The sequence below is a fragment of the Rhineura floridana genome, chromosome 3, assembly GCF_030035675.1.
Source record: "Rhineura floridana isolate rRhiFlo1 chromosome 3, rRhiFlo1.hap2, whole genome shotgun sequence".
Classification (NCBI taxonomy): domain Eukaryota; kingdom Metazoa; phylum Chordata; class Lepidosauria; order Squamata; family Rhineuridae; genus Rhineura; species Rhineura floridana.
The window spans coordinates 212,122,664-212,137,864 of NC_084482.1; the positions used below are offsets into that span (position 1 = coordinate 212,122,664).

The 15,201-nt window shown below is 45.7% G+C and overlaps 1 protein-coding gene and 1 pseudogene across 1 annotated transcript in view; both read left to right on the forward strand.

Annotated features, from left to right (window-relative positions):
* The window catches only part of LOC133381510 (zinc finger protein 44-like), a 71,060-nt gene that overhangs the window by 44,117 nt on the left and 11,742 nt on the right, over positions 1-15,201 (forward strand). The gene's annotated exons all lie outside the window — the stretch shown is intronic.
* The window catches only part of LOC133378946 (zinc finger protein 420-like), a 32,726-nt pseudogene that overhangs the window by 3,093 nt on the left and 14,432 nt on the right, over positions 1-15,201 (forward strand).

The window sequence follows — 15,201 nt, forward strand, 5'->3', positions numbered from 1 at the left end:
ACAATGACCAGTCACCTCACCTTAAACTACATTTTGCACGTAGGTAGTAGATAATCTTTATGCGTTCTATGATGACAAAATGTATTGTTTCTCTTTTAGGATCCAGTGTCTTTGGAGGATGTGGCTGTGGTTTTCACGGGAGAGGAGTGGGCTTTGCTGAATCCTGACCAGAGAGCTCTGCATAACGAAGTCATGGAGGAGATTTGTAGGACTCTGTCCTGTCTTGGTAAGGCCCCCTGTTTAGTCATAATTTGTTATATTCCATCAAGTCGATCACAAGTTATGGCGACCCTATGAATCAGTGACCTCCAACAGCATCCGTCATGAACCACCCTGTTCAGATCTTGTAAGTTCAGATCTGTGGCTTCCTTTATGGAATCAATCCATCTCTTGCTTGGTCTTCCTCTTTTTCTACTCCCTTCTGTTTTCCCCAGCATTATTGTCTTTTCTAGTGAATCATGTCTTCTCATGATGTGTCCAAAGTATGATAACCTCTGCTTCTCCATTTTAGCTTCTAGTGACAGTTCTGGTTTAATTTGTTCTAACACCCAATTATTTGTCTTTTTCATGGTCCATGGTATCAGTCATAAATATCTGTTTTCAAATTCCATATTTCTATATTTAATGAACCCGAATGTTCTGATGTACTGCCACCTATTTCAGCTTTGATTCTTAATCTTCTGCAGATAACCTTGTATGGACAGCCATCTGTTCTCTGAACACAGAGGTCTAGTCATGCCGTTCTAAACAATGTTCCAATTCATCTGAATTTTTCACTAAAATGTTTCTCCAAGTGCTAACACAGCATAGCTGAGCTCCATTTAAATTTCTAATAAAGCCCACTGGGTGCAACATTTGGCATTCCGGGCTTTGGGAAGACACGTCCAAAGCTTCCCTCTTAGTTTATCCTTTTTCCTAGATCTGGAGCAGAGTGTTGGCAGTGTATCATAGTATTTGGGGGAGAGGAAGACCGTTTTAAGACTGGGGTAGCCATCATGGTGTGCTCTGCAGATTGCTGGAGTCTCATTCCCATAGGCGGTGACCATTGTCCACACTAACTGGGGCTGATGGGAATGGGATTCCCACAAGCTCTGGAGAGCACCACGTTGTTATAGGGAATGGGACTCAGACGGTAAGAAAAGCCTTCCCTATCATAGAATTATAGAATAAGGCCATCAAGCCCAACCGCCTGCTCAATGCAGGAATCCAAATCAAAGCATTCCCAACAGAGATGGCATACGGCTCTAACAGTTAGGTAAGAAAAGCCTTCCCTATATCTGCACATTTCCTATATTTCAACAGGTGAAGTCCATTTCTTCCAGGCTAGTACAAGATTTGCTCTCTCTTTTTTTTTTTTTGAGGGGGAGGAGCAACCCTTGTAGGAAAAGGGACTTGGCCAGACCAGAGCCACCCCTCCCAGCTGCCTCTTGAATGCCTCCAGTGTCAGAGAGCCCACTACCTCTCTAGGTCATGGGTTCCATTGTCATACTGGTCTAACCGTTAGGAAGTTTTTCCTGATGTCCAGTTGAAAGCTGGCTTCCTGCAACTTGAGCCCTTCTCTGTGTGGCAACCTTTCATGTACTTGAAGAGTGCTATCATATCTCCCCTCAGTCTTCTCTTCTCCAGGCTACACATGCCCAATTCTTTCAGTCTCTCCTCATAGGGCTTGGTTTCCAGTCCCCTGATTGTTCTTGCTGCCCTCCTCTGAACCTGTTCCAGTTTGACTCCATCCTTCTTGAAGTGCAGAGACACGAATTGGACACAGTACTCAAGATGAGGCCTAACACAATGCTGAATAGAGGGGAACTAATACTTCACGCGATTTGGAAACTATACTTCTGTTAATGCAGCCTAATACAGCATTTGCCTTTTTTGCAGCCACATAGCACTGTTGGCTGATATTCAGTTTGTGACCAATGACAATTCCAAGATCATTCTCACATGTCGTATTGCTGAGCCAAGTATCCCCCATCTTATAACTGTGCATTTGGTTTCTTTTTCCTAAGTGTAGAACTTTGCATTTATCCCTGTTGAATTTCATTCTGTTGTTTTCAGCCCAATGCTCCAGCCTATCAAGGTCCCTTTGAATTTTGTTTCTGTCTTCCGTGGTATTAGCTGTGCCCTCCAATTTTGTATCATCTGCAAATTTGATAAACATGCTCTGTACCTCCTCATCCAAGTCGTTAATAAAAATGTTGAAGAGCACTGGGCACAGGACCGAGCTCCAACTTGTTACTTCTGCCCAGTTTGAGAAGGAACCATTGATAGGCACTCTTTGAGTATGATTCTGGAGCCAACTGTGGATCCACCTGATAGTTGTTCCATCCAGCCCATATTTAACTAGCTTGTTAATCAGAATATCATGGGGCACTTTGTCAAAAGCTTTGCTGAATTCGAGATATATTATGTCCACAGCATTCCCACAGTCTATCAGGGAGGTTACCCGATCAAAAAATGAGATAAGATTAGTTTGGCAGGATTTGTTCTCTGTTTTCAAGGTGCTTACGGATTGACTGCTTTATAATCTGCTCCAGAGTTTTTCCAAGGATTGATGTTAGGCTGACTGGTCTGTAGTTCCCCAGTTCTTCCTTTTTGCCCTTTTTGAAGATAGGGACTACATTAGCTCTCCTCCAGTCATCCGGCACTTCACCAGTCCTCCACGATTTCACAAAGATAATAGACAGTGGTTCTGAGAGTTCTTCAGCCAGTTCCTTCAATACTCTAGGATGCAAAGCTAAACACTTTGCTGATAAAATCGAACGTCTGAAGAGCACGATCCCATACGCCGTGGACACAGGAAGTGAGCTGGAGGCGATCAATGGCATTCCGGTCCGGTGGGATCGATTTCAGCCTCTTCCTTCTGAGGAAGTGGACAAGGTGCTCTCTACTGTGAAGCCAACCACCTGTCTGCTGGATCCTTGCCCTTCATGGCTCATTATGAGCTGCAAAGAGAGGCAGACCAAATGGATCCAGGCATTGGTAAATGCATCCTTGGAAGAGGGTGCAATGCCATTAGCCCTTCAGGAGGCAATAATAAAGCCCATCTTGAAAAAGCCCTCCTTGGATCCTCAAGAATTGAACAACTTTCGTCCAGTCTCTAATTTACCATTCTTGGGCAAGGTGATTGAGCGAGTGGTGGCCAAACAGTTACAGACACACTTGGATGAAGCAGATTATTTGGATCCATTCCAATCGGGCTTCAGGACTGGACATGGAACTGAAACGGCCTTGGTCGCTCTGGTAGATGATATGAGGAGGGCATTGGATAGGGGAGAATATACCTTCCTTGTCCTCCTGGATCTCTCAGCGGCTTTTGATACCGTTGACCACGGTATCCTTTTAGATCGCCTGAGAGGAATAGGAATAGGGGGCACTGTTTTACAGTGGCTCTGTTCCTATCTCTCAGACAGGTGTCAACGGGTGGCATTGGGGGATGAGGTTTCAGACCCTTGGCCTCTCAATTGTGGAGTGCCACAGGGTTCTATCCTCTCCCCCATGCTATTCAACATCTATGTAAAGCCGCTGGGGGCCATCATCAGGAGATTTGGGTTGCAGTGTCACCAATATGCGGATGACACTCAGCTCTATCTCTCGTTTAAGTCCTCACCAGAGTTGGCTGTGGAGACCATGTCCAAGTGCCTGAAATCAGTAAGTGAATGGATGGGAAGGAATAGGCTGAAACTAAACCCTGACAAGACCGAGGTGTTGCTCGTGGGAGACAAGGGAAGGTTGGGAGATATAGACCTGGTATTCAATGGTGTAAAATTACCCCTGAAAGACCAGGTCTGCAGCCTTGGGGTCATTCTTGACTCCCAGCTGTCCATGGAGGCTCAGGTTTCGGCAGTGAGCCGGGCAGCTTGGTATCAATTGCATCTGATACGATGGCTGCAACCCTACCTTCCTGTCCATCTGCTCCCACGGGTAATACATGCCCTGGTCTCCTCCCGCTTAGACTACTGTAATGTGCTCTACGTGGGGTTACCCTTGAAAACGGTCCGGAAATTACAACTGGTACAGAACGCGGCGGCACGTCTGAGTAAGAACAGCCGTCGCCGTGATCATATCACTCCGGTGCTAATAGATCTGCACTAGCTACCAGTTGTTTACCGGGCCCAATTCAAGGTGTTGGTATTGACCTTTAAAGCCCTAAACGGTTTCGGCCCAGTTTATCTGAAGGAGCGCCTCCAGCATCACCAATTATGCCGCCTGACAAGATCAGCCACGCAAGACCTTCTCTCGGTCCCACCAGTTAAACTAGCTAGGCTGGTGCGGACTAGAGAGGGGGCATTTTCTATCGTGGCCCCCACCCTCTGGAACTCCCTCCCGTTTGATCTTCGCCATGCCCCCTCCCTGCCAAGTTTCCGCCGCAGTTTGAAGACCTGGCTGTTCAGGCAGGCCTATGGGACTTCTGGGGTGGGTTAGTCATGTGTTTTCATTAATTATTGATTACGGTCCTTGTTTTCATATTGTATTTTATGCTATTTGTACGTCGCCTAGAGTGGCCGTTCATTCGGCCAGATAGGCGACTCAAAAATAAAATTTTATTATTATTATGCAGTTTATCAGGCCCTGGAGATTTAAAGTCGTTCAACATGATTAGGTATTCCTTGACCATTTATCAATCTCAAGCTCCAATCCGCCCCTTCCACTTCATGTTTCCCAGGAGGGTCATAGACCCTTTTTTGGGAGAAGACTGAGCCAGTGTAGGAATTGAGCACTTCTGCCTTTTCTTTGTCATCTGTTATCATTTTGCTATCCTCATTGAGTAGCTGTGCCACCACATTGGCTTCTTCTGTTTCCCCCCTTTTTTCCTTGTTGGAATTGCTTGCCATTGAGCTATTAGAATTTCCTTTTTTATCTCCAACACAAGTCAGACGATTGGCAATTTGCTTTTCAAAAGTTACATTCTCGTCTTCTCCTTGATTGGGTGGTCGGTAGTAGACTCCAAGTACCACGTTCCTTTTATTACTTGCCCCATTAATTTTAATGCAGATACTCTCGGTGGAGGTACCAAGCTCATCTCCCTGTATTCCTGTGCAGGGATGTATATTTTTAACATATAGCGCGACTCCACCTCCTTTTTTATGCCTTCTGTTCTTTTCGAATAAGACAATTTGTCTATTTTTATTGATTTAAAACATGTACATCTCCATTTTATTGTAAACAAAAATTCACAAGGAGTAAAATTTTTGTGTTAGAGATCAGTACAAGATGTTAAAATCACAACATAATCAAAACAACAGTATACTAATCAGCATGAGGAAACTTTTAAGAGTTGCAAGAAATACAAATACAGATGAGAGCCATCTTTGAGTGGTTGACTGACACAGCAGCCCTGCCATAGTCATTGCCCAACCAGTCCAGGAGTATTTGCTCTGACTGGCAGCACATCTGAGGGCTCTTTTGAGGTCCTTTAACTGCTGAAGTGGGGGATTCGCCTTGCGATCTTCTACTTGCTGTCTACTTGCTCTGCCACTGAAGGATGGAGCCTTCCCTTTTCATTTTCTCTCTTCAGTTGCTCCAAAGAGTTTCGAAGAGAATAGCTGCGGCTGTTTTATTTACCTGTACAACTGTGTAGGCTAGGCCGAATGAGAGTGATTGGCCCAGGACCACCCAATGGGATTAACCTCTGACTGGGAGCTGAACCCAGATCACTGTGGTCCAAATCCAACAATCTGTATCACTCCAATTGTCATTGAATACCAGACAACAGAGACTGTTCAACCTGGAGTAAGATCCGTCTCCCATCTAATTCCTGTCAGTTCTTCCTTTATCACAAAGTTATTTGGGATTGTTCAGTGATTTGAGGATCCATTTCTTCCCTCATGGTCTTATCAGTTTCTCTCTTCCTTGCAGAAGGTGATGAATGGAAAGCCAAGAGGAAGGGAGAACTATGTGGGCAAGAGAGACGGGAAAGAGACAGATCTGAAAAGAGGGAAGAGCAGAGAAGGAAACCTGAAGCAGAAGAGAAAAGGAGGAATAAATCTTGCGCTTCTCAGGGGAGTGGCTACCATAAAACTGCCATCCGAGAAAAAACAGATCAAGGAAGAAAAAGAAATAAATATTTTCATTGTTGGAAAAGTCTCATTTCTAAAAGAAAATGTAAAGCCCACAACAAAAACCAGAAAAGGGAGAAACCTTATAAGTGCTTAGAATGTGGAAAGAGCTTCCATCAGAAGATACATCTGACTTCCCATCAAAGTATTCACACAGGAGAGAAACTATATAAGTGCTTGGAATGTGGAAAGAGCTTCAGCTGGAAATACCAACTCACTGCCCACCAAAGAATTCACACTGGGGAGAAACCATATAAGTGCTTGGAATGTGGAAAGAGCTTCAGCTGGAAAGTGCAACTCACTGCCCATCAAAGTAATCACACTGGGGAGAAACCATATAAGTGCTTAGAATGTGGAAAGAGCTTCAGCTGGAAAGTGCAACTCACTGCCCATCAAAGTAATCACACTGGGGAGAAACCATATAAGTGCTTAGAATGTGGAAAGAGCTTCAGCTGGAAAAACCAACTCACTTCCCATCGAAGTATTCACACTGGGGAGAAACCATATAAGTGCTTAGAATGTGGAAAGAGCTTCCGTCAGAAGATACATCTGACTTTCCATCAAAGTATTCACACTGGGAAGAAACCGTATAAATGCTTGGAATGTGGAAAGAGCTTCAGTAGGAAACAGCAACTCACTGACCATCAAAGTATTCACACTGGGGAGAAGCCATTTAAGTGCTTAGAATGTGGAAAGAGCTTCACTAGATATTCCTCTCTCACTTTCCATCAAAGAATTCACACTGGGGAGAAACCATATAAGTGCTTAGAATGTGAAAAGAGCTTCAGTAGGAAACTGCAACTCACTGACCATCAAAGTATTCACACTGGGGAGAAACTATATAAATGTCTGGAATGTGGAAAGTGCTTTACTAGAAATTTCTCTCTCACTTTGCATCAAAGAATTCACACTGGGGAGAAACCATATAAGTGCTTAGAATGTGAAAAGAGCTTCAGTAGGAAACAGCAACTCACTGCCCATCAAAGTATTCACACTGGGGAGAAGCCATATAAGTGCTTAGAATGTGGAAAGAGCTTCACTAGATATTCCTCTCTCACTTTCCATCAAAGAATTCACACTGGGGAGAAACCATATAAGTGCTTAGAATGTGGAAAGAGCTTCAGTAGGAAACAGCAACTCACTGCCCATCAAAGTATTCACACTGGGGAGAAGCCATATAAGTGCTTAGAATGTAGAAAGAGCTTCACTAGATATTCCTCTCTCACTTTCCATCAAATAATTCACACTGGGGAGAAACCATATAAGTGCTTAGAATGTGAAAAGAGCTTCAGTAGGAAACAGCAACTCACTGACCATCAAAGTATTCACACTGGGGAGAAACTATATAAATGCCTGGAATGTGGAAAGTGCTTTATTAGAAATTCCTCTCTCACTTTGCATCAAAGAATTCACACTGGGGAGAAACCATATAAGTGCTTAGAATGTGAAAAGAGCTTCAGTAGGAAACAGCAACTCACTGCTCATCAAAGTATTCACACTGGGGAGAAACCATATAAGTGCTTAGAATGTGAAAAGAGCTTCCACCAGAAGATAAATCTGACTTCCCATCAAAGAACTCACACTGGGGAGAAACCATATAAGTGCTTAGAATGTGAAAAGAGCTTCAGTGGGAAACAGCAACTCACTGCCCATCAAAGTGTTCACACTGGGGAGAAGCCATATTAATGCCTGGAATGTGGAAAGTGCTTTACTAGAAATTCCTCTCACTTTGCATCAAAGTATTCACACTGGGGAGAAACCATATAAGTGCTTAAAATGTGGAAAGAGCTTCAGTAGGAAACAGAAAGGAATGCTTCTAGCAACTACCAGTAGCAGTGTCCATAAGCGTCGTCGAGGTGGTTCAGAAAGCCAGGGGTTCAGTCCGAAGGGCCTGGAGTCTGTGAACTACGTTTCACATGGAGGTCACGCCCGACGTTGTAGTCAGCAACACGCTGAAGCCAGGGTCTGGCTTTTAAAGAACACCTCTGCAGACGGGTGGGAACAATCACCCCTCTGGCTTCTGCAAGCGTGCCGGCCTTAAACGGACAGGCCGGCCCCTCTGCTGCCTGACTTTCTGTCTCCTCCGCTCTGCAGGTGGGAGGGGAGCCTCCTGGGCACTGCCTGACTCGGGCTGAAGAGCTTCAGCTGTGTCTCGGACGCTCTCCAGCTGAGGGGGAGTAGGAGCTGCATTCTCAGGAGTTTCCTCTGTTTCCCCTTCTGGGTGTGTGGCTGTTACTCCTGAGTCATCCTCGTCTGACGAGTCCTCCGAAGGGGCCATGACAGAATTAAGGATGTTGGACCAGAAAGTGTTCTGCTTTTATCAGACTCTCTTTCAGGCTTGCAGGCTATTCTGTCTGGTGGTGTAGCCTGCAAAAAGGATGTGATTAATGAAATATGGACTTTAAATACAGAACTTCGCTCCATGGGAATCTTCCTTGAGTTCTGTTGGATACCTGCCCGTGTAGGGATATTGGGGAATGAGCTGGCTGATTTCACTGCCAGAGTGCTTTGCAGCATTCAGCTATTGGTCTCTCTTTATTACAGAGAGAAGTTAAATGTTGTCTTCAGAGGGAAATGGTTATGGAATGGCAACATCGGTGGGAAGCTGATATTATGGGACGTAGAGTGTTTTCCTTTTGCCTACTTTGAGTGATTTTCAATTATTTAATCAGTCTGGTTGACTGCGACAAGTTTGTCTACTGTGTGTTTTAACGGAACATTGTGCAGTTCGTCATAATGTTTTTAGTATAGGGCGAGTCAGTTCGGATATTTCTGATGGGTGTGTGAAACGGTAGACCATATAATATGGGATTGTTTACAATATATGAAACCAGATTCCTAGAGAGGAAGGACATAGAAGGATGGAGAGGCATCTGTCCTTCAAAGCGCCTCCTCTCCTTCCGATGTCACTTCCTGCCTGGCTGTTCCATTGGGAAAAAGCAGCACCACCCCATATCTCTCGCACAAGGGCTGTTGCATCGGTGGCTCCTTCTGGGGTGTGGTGAGCCCCCTTTCCCCGTTGTGCATTGGGGTGGAGTCCCAGGGCCGCTGGGGAAGATGCACGAGAGGAACTGCAAGGCATTGGAGCGAGGAGGGGGATTAGGAGACCCCTTTGTGTGGGTGGGGAGATGCCCCAGATTGCAGCCCCAGCCGGTGAAGGGAGAGAAAAGGCTGGAGCCATAGCAAGGGAGACCCTCAGCCCGTAAGGAGATGGCCTCTTTTCAGCTGACCCTGTCAGGATCCCCCATCACAACATCCACCACCAGGGAGCAGAGCCTCCTTCCCCCCCTCTCTTAAAACCCAATACTAGTTAGTGAAGTCTGCTTAATAATAGACAGGAAAAGCACATAAAACGGAAGAAAGAAGACAGAGAAGGCCTTCTTATAAAATGAGTGAAATATTGGGGGCAGGGATCACATTGAAAATCAGATTTGAGTGCCAACTATGCAAGCAACAGAGTGCATTACGAAGATCTTTAGTATCCCAAGTGAAACATGGACATTTTTAGTAAGGTTAAAGCAGATTCCTTCTGGACAGGAGTAGTTTTGGGTGGGGAGTGGAGTTTTCATGTGCAGAAGTGGCGTACCAGACCTCAGTGGGTTAAATGACCTGACTGTGATACCTATAGGGGAAGGGAATTTTGGGGGAAGGAGGGGGCTGTGTCCCCCAGGGCAAAAGCACCTCTGTCCTGAGTGCCTTCCTGCCAGGCTTCTCACTTGGCAGAAAGTAGCTGCTATTTCCCCGCCAGGCACGGCATGGGCTGCCCCCTCTGAAATCTGGTGAGCCTCCTTCGGCTTTGCACATTATTTATTTATTTATTTGATTTATATCCCACCCTTCCTCTCAGCAGGAGCCCATGTGCTTGAAGGGTTTTCACAGGGCCACAGGCGAGGGCGCGTGGGAGATCTGTTCAGTTGATCAATCCAACTCAGGAAGCAGAACTTCTCCTCCTCCCACAAGGCCAGGACACTGCTTTGAATTGAGGGAGGAGGAATTGAAAGTAGGTCTATAAATGCCATCATTATTCACCTCTGGCATCATCAGACCTCCTGGCTAGCATGTGTGTGCCCATCCAGGAAGGCAACCCTTGGGCCACAGAAAAAATGGAAATGGACTGCCTTCAAGTTGATCCCGACTTACGGTGACCCTACGAATAGGGTTTTCATGGTAAGCAGTATTCAGAGGGGGTTTACCGTTGCCTTCCTCTGAGGCTGAGAGGCAGTGACTGTCCCAGGGTCACCCAGTGAGCTTTACGGCTGTGTGGGGATTCGAACCCTGGTCTTCTCCCAGGTCGTAGTCTAGCACCTTAACCACTGCACCACACTGGCTCTCATTGGAACACAGAAGGGACCTTTTAAGATTGAATAGAAAGTGCCACTGAAAACTGGCAATCTCTTCATCAAAGGAATCGGAAGGCCCTGGCTGAAAATGAACACCCCTGTTATATTGAAAGGGTTAATAGGTAGAGGGAGCCATCCAAATGCTTACAGGGCGTCTCAGCCACCACCCATGTCCGTAGCCCCGTCACTCAGGCTGGCTGGGGTGAAGGGACAGTTAGTCCTTCATTAATTGATGATGACAATCCCAAGAGTTTGGATTCTTTGCTCTCTTCCTCCACATTATACCCGAGGATCCTTCAGCTTCCTGATCACAACCAGGTCCTAAATGGCAGGAACTGTGGTGTTCCAGTTTAATTTCTTAAAAATATTGATACTTCTTAACTCTGAAATCAGAGGCAGGTGAAATAAGAAAACATCAATGGAGCAAAGTAAAAAGATATTGCATTCAGAATTAAACAAAAACATTGTGTTCAAGCCGAATTTTGGTTCACAGACATAAGTTAGGGAATAGAGAAAGCAGCCTTGTAATGAGTCAGACCATTGATCCATCTTGCTTTGGTTTTACATAGAAGTCTTTTTCCGTGTCCTGCGCCGAGCAGAAGCTCTGGGCCAGGCGGGACGCAGTGGCATCTCGTAGAGGACACCCTCCCCTTTCCTGGGCTGTATGATTTGTCCTGGCCCAGAGCAGAGTTTGGGGTGGGCACACCCAGTTACTTATTTTTTCCTGTATATTTTTCTCTGCTTTGGTTTTGCATAGATGCTCTGCTCCGTGCCCTATGCCCAACAGAAGCTCTGGGCCAGGCGGGACTGTGATGTTCCTGTATGTGAATATAATGTGTATATGGTAAGTGCAGGTTTATTCTAAGACATATGGTAAGTGGAATGAGGGAGAAGGGGGAGTACATGGGCTGTAGAATGCTGGAGGATGATTGGCTGTGTTTTGAATGGCTGAAGGTATAAAAGGGAGAATGACAGTTGAGTCTGGGTGGTTGAGGTTGGGTGTTTTTTGGACAGGGTGGAGGTTGGGTAGTTAATGGGTGGTGGGAGTTGAAGGTTGCTGTAGAGAGATTGGATTAGGAGTTCTGAGGCAAATATTAAGAAGTAAGAACATAAGGGTATCATATATGAAACCATACACTTGTCAACAAAATATATAAGTAATCTTGTTATTCCTAGTGTGAACAATAAACATTTTCTTGGTTTACTTAAAGCCTGATTCCTTAGCTGGAGTGTACAGACTGTAGGCTGCTGGATAGTCTAGTTTTCCAGAAAGACTGTGCAGAAAGACAGTAAGGGGTTAAGAGTGTACAGAAGCTCAAGGACAGAGCCTTGCTTTTGGATGAAACCAATTATCTGGATTCGTTTCAATCCGGTTTTGGCACCGAAACAGCCTTGGTTGCCCTGTATGATGACCTTTGTCGGGAGAGGGACGGGGGAGTGTGACTCTGTTGATTCTCCTTGATCTCTCAGCGGCGTTTGATACCATCGACCATGGTATCCTTCTGGGGAGGCTCGCGGAGTTGGGAGTTGGGGGCACTGCTTGGCAGTGGCTCCGCTCCTACTTAGCGGAACATCACCAGAAGGTAGTGCTTGGGTAACATTGCTCGACACCCTGGACTCTCCATTGTGGAGTCCCTCAGGGGTCGGTCTTGTCCCCCATGCTTTTTAACATCTACATGCAGCCTCTGGGTGCAGTCATCAGGAGTTTTGGAGTGCGTTGCCATCAGTACGCTGATGACACGCAACTCTACTCCTTTTCACCTTCAGGTGAGGCTGTTGATGTGCTGAACCGTTGCCTGACCGCGATAATGGACTGGATGAGAGCTAATAAACTGAAACTCAATCCAGACAAGACTGAGACACTGTTGGTGAGCTCTTTACCTGCCCAGATGGTGGATGTTCAGCCTGTTCTAGATGGGGTTACACTCCCCTTGAAGGAACAGGTTCGTAGTTTGGGGGTCCTTTTTGACCCTTCCTTGTCGCTTGAGGCTCAAGTGGCCTCGGTGGCGCGGAATGCGTTTTACCATCTTCGCTTAGTAGCCCAACTACGCCCCTATCTGGACAGTGACGATCTCACCTCTGTTGTTCACGCTCTGGTAACTTCTAGATTGGACTACTGTAATGCGCTCTACGTAGGGCTGCCCTTGAAGACCGTTCGGAAGCTTCAGCTAGTGCAAAACGCGGCAGCCAGGTTGTTGACGGGGACCCATTGGTCCGCGAATATAACACCTGTCCTGGCCCACTTGCACTGGCTACCTATTTGTTTCCGAGCCAGATTCAAGGTGCTGGTTTTGACCTATAAAGCCTTACACGGTGTGGGACCGCAGTATCTGATGGAACACCTCTCCCGCTATGAACCTACCCGTTCACTTCGTTCAGTATCTAAGGCCCTCCTCCGGGTACCAACCCATCAGGATGCCCGGAGGATTGTTATTAGATCCAGGGCCTTTTCTGTGGCGGCCCCCGAACTATGGAACAGCTTACCTGAGGAGATACGCCTGGCGCCTACGGTACTTTCTTTTAGGCGCCAGGTTAAGACCTGGTTATACTCCCAGGCATTTTAACGTTCATGTTTTATATTCAATGTTTTTTACTCTACCTTGTTGTGACCTTGTATGTTTTATTGTAACTTTGTATTTTAACTCTGCTGTTCACCGCCCAGAGAGCTATTCGCTATGGGCAGTCTATAAATTAAATAAATAAATAAATAAATACACTGTCTATAAAAATCCTTGAAACTGAAACTGCAAGGTGTGGGGGTGTATTGGCGTTAGGAATGTGGAGGAAAGTGTAACTGTATTCTGTATTCTGTCAGTAAAAGACTCTTAAAAGAAACTGTGCGTGGGTCTGTTGGGCTAATGGGCTAACATCCTGGGACGCAGGGGTAAAGCTTTTATCAATAAACACTGCCAACACAGACCAGGGGGGAAGGCAGGGTAACCAAGGCTGGAGAAGAAATTGTATCTAATGGTGGCAGCGGTAAAGGAGGAGATGTTGTATCAGCATTCAGTACCATAGAGCAACCCAGAGCTGTGAGCTTCATAGGCAAGAGGCTTCAGGGGGGTTGGGAATAACCTAAACACACAGACACAAGGTATCAAAATAGCCAGAAAGAGACTAAGGCACAGTCTAGAGGCTATACTGGATACACAGAGTGTTGGGTAGTGTGGCCTAGCAGGGGGATCTTTTGAGATCTGTGCTAGAGTGGAGAGAGGTAAAAATAAACACGACGATCCTGACTGCTGGTAGCCACGAGTGAGAGCCGCACAGGTGGTGCCAGGGGAAGGTCGTCACAGGGGCGCAGTGGCATCTCGTAGAGGACACCGTCCCCTTTCCTGGAGTATATGATTTGTCCTGGCCCAGAGCAGATTCTGGGGTGGGCACCCCCAGTTACTTATTATTTTTCTGGGTGTTTTTGTCTATTTTGATGTTGCATAGATGCTCCCCAGGGTGCCCTGCGCCCAGTAAAAGCTCTGGGCCAGGCGGGACACAGTGGCATCTTGTAGAGGACACCCTCCCCTTTCATTGGGTATATGAGTTGTCCTGGCCCAGAGCAGATTTTGGGGTGGGCACCCCAGTTACTTATTTTTTTCCTGTATATTTTTCTCTGCTTTGGTTTTGCAAAGATGCTCTGCTCCGTGCCCTGCACCCAGCAGAAGCTCTGGGCTAGGCGGGACGCAGTGGCATCTCGTAGAGGATACCCTCCCCTTTCCTGGGGTATATGATTTGTCCTGGCCCAGAGCAGATTGTGGAGTACGAACCCCCAGTTACTTATTTTTTCCTGTAAGTTTTTGTCTGCTTTGATTTTGCATTGATGCCCTCCTCTGCGCCCTGTGCCCATCAAAAGCTCTGGGCCAAATGGGACGCAGTGGCATCTCGTAGAGGCCACCCTCCCCTTTCATGGGGTGTGTTATTTGTCCTGGCCCAGAGCAGATTTTGGGGTGGGCACCCCCAGTTACTTATTTGTTATGATTTTATGACATCATTATGTATTTATGATAATATGAGAAGCCTGATTATTTTGATTGCATAAATGTATTATTAGTATTGATGGGGAAAGTCCCCCGATCACAGCGATATATCATACAGGGTACCCCAATATATATTTTGGGGTTCATAGACATGTTAAGTTTGGCTTGAAGTTGCTGTAGCTGTCAACTCTTCTTTTTTAGTGTTTTGAACTTTCAAGCAAATAAGGAACTGGGCACTAGGAACCAATTTCAGCGTTGTATTCTTGTGGCTCTTGAGTGGATTAACGATGTTAGACCAGAAAATGTTCTGCTTTTATCAGACTCTCTTTCAGGCTTGCAGACTATTCTGTCTGGTGGTGTAGGCTGCAAAAAGGATCTGATTAATGAAATATGGACTTTATTTATTTATTTATTTAATATGTATCCCGCCCCTCCTCCCAGCAGGAGCCCAAGGCAGCAAACAAGGCACTAAAAATACTTTAAAACATAATAAAAACAAATCTTAAAATACATTAAGACAAAACAGCATTAAAAACTTTTTTTAAAAAAACTTTTAAAAAGGGTTAAAAACATTATGAAAAAACTTATTAAGCAATTCTGACACAGACACAGACTGGGATAGCTCTCAACTTAAAAGGCTTGTTGAAAAAGAAAAGTCTTCAAAAGGCACCAAAAAGATAGCAGAGGTGGCGCCTGCCTAATATTCAAAGGGAGGGAATTCCACAGAGTAGGTGCTGCTACACTAAAGGTCCATTTCCTATATTGTGCAGAACGAACCTCCTGATAAGATGGTATCTGCAGGAGGCCCTCACCTGCAGAGTGCAATGATCGACT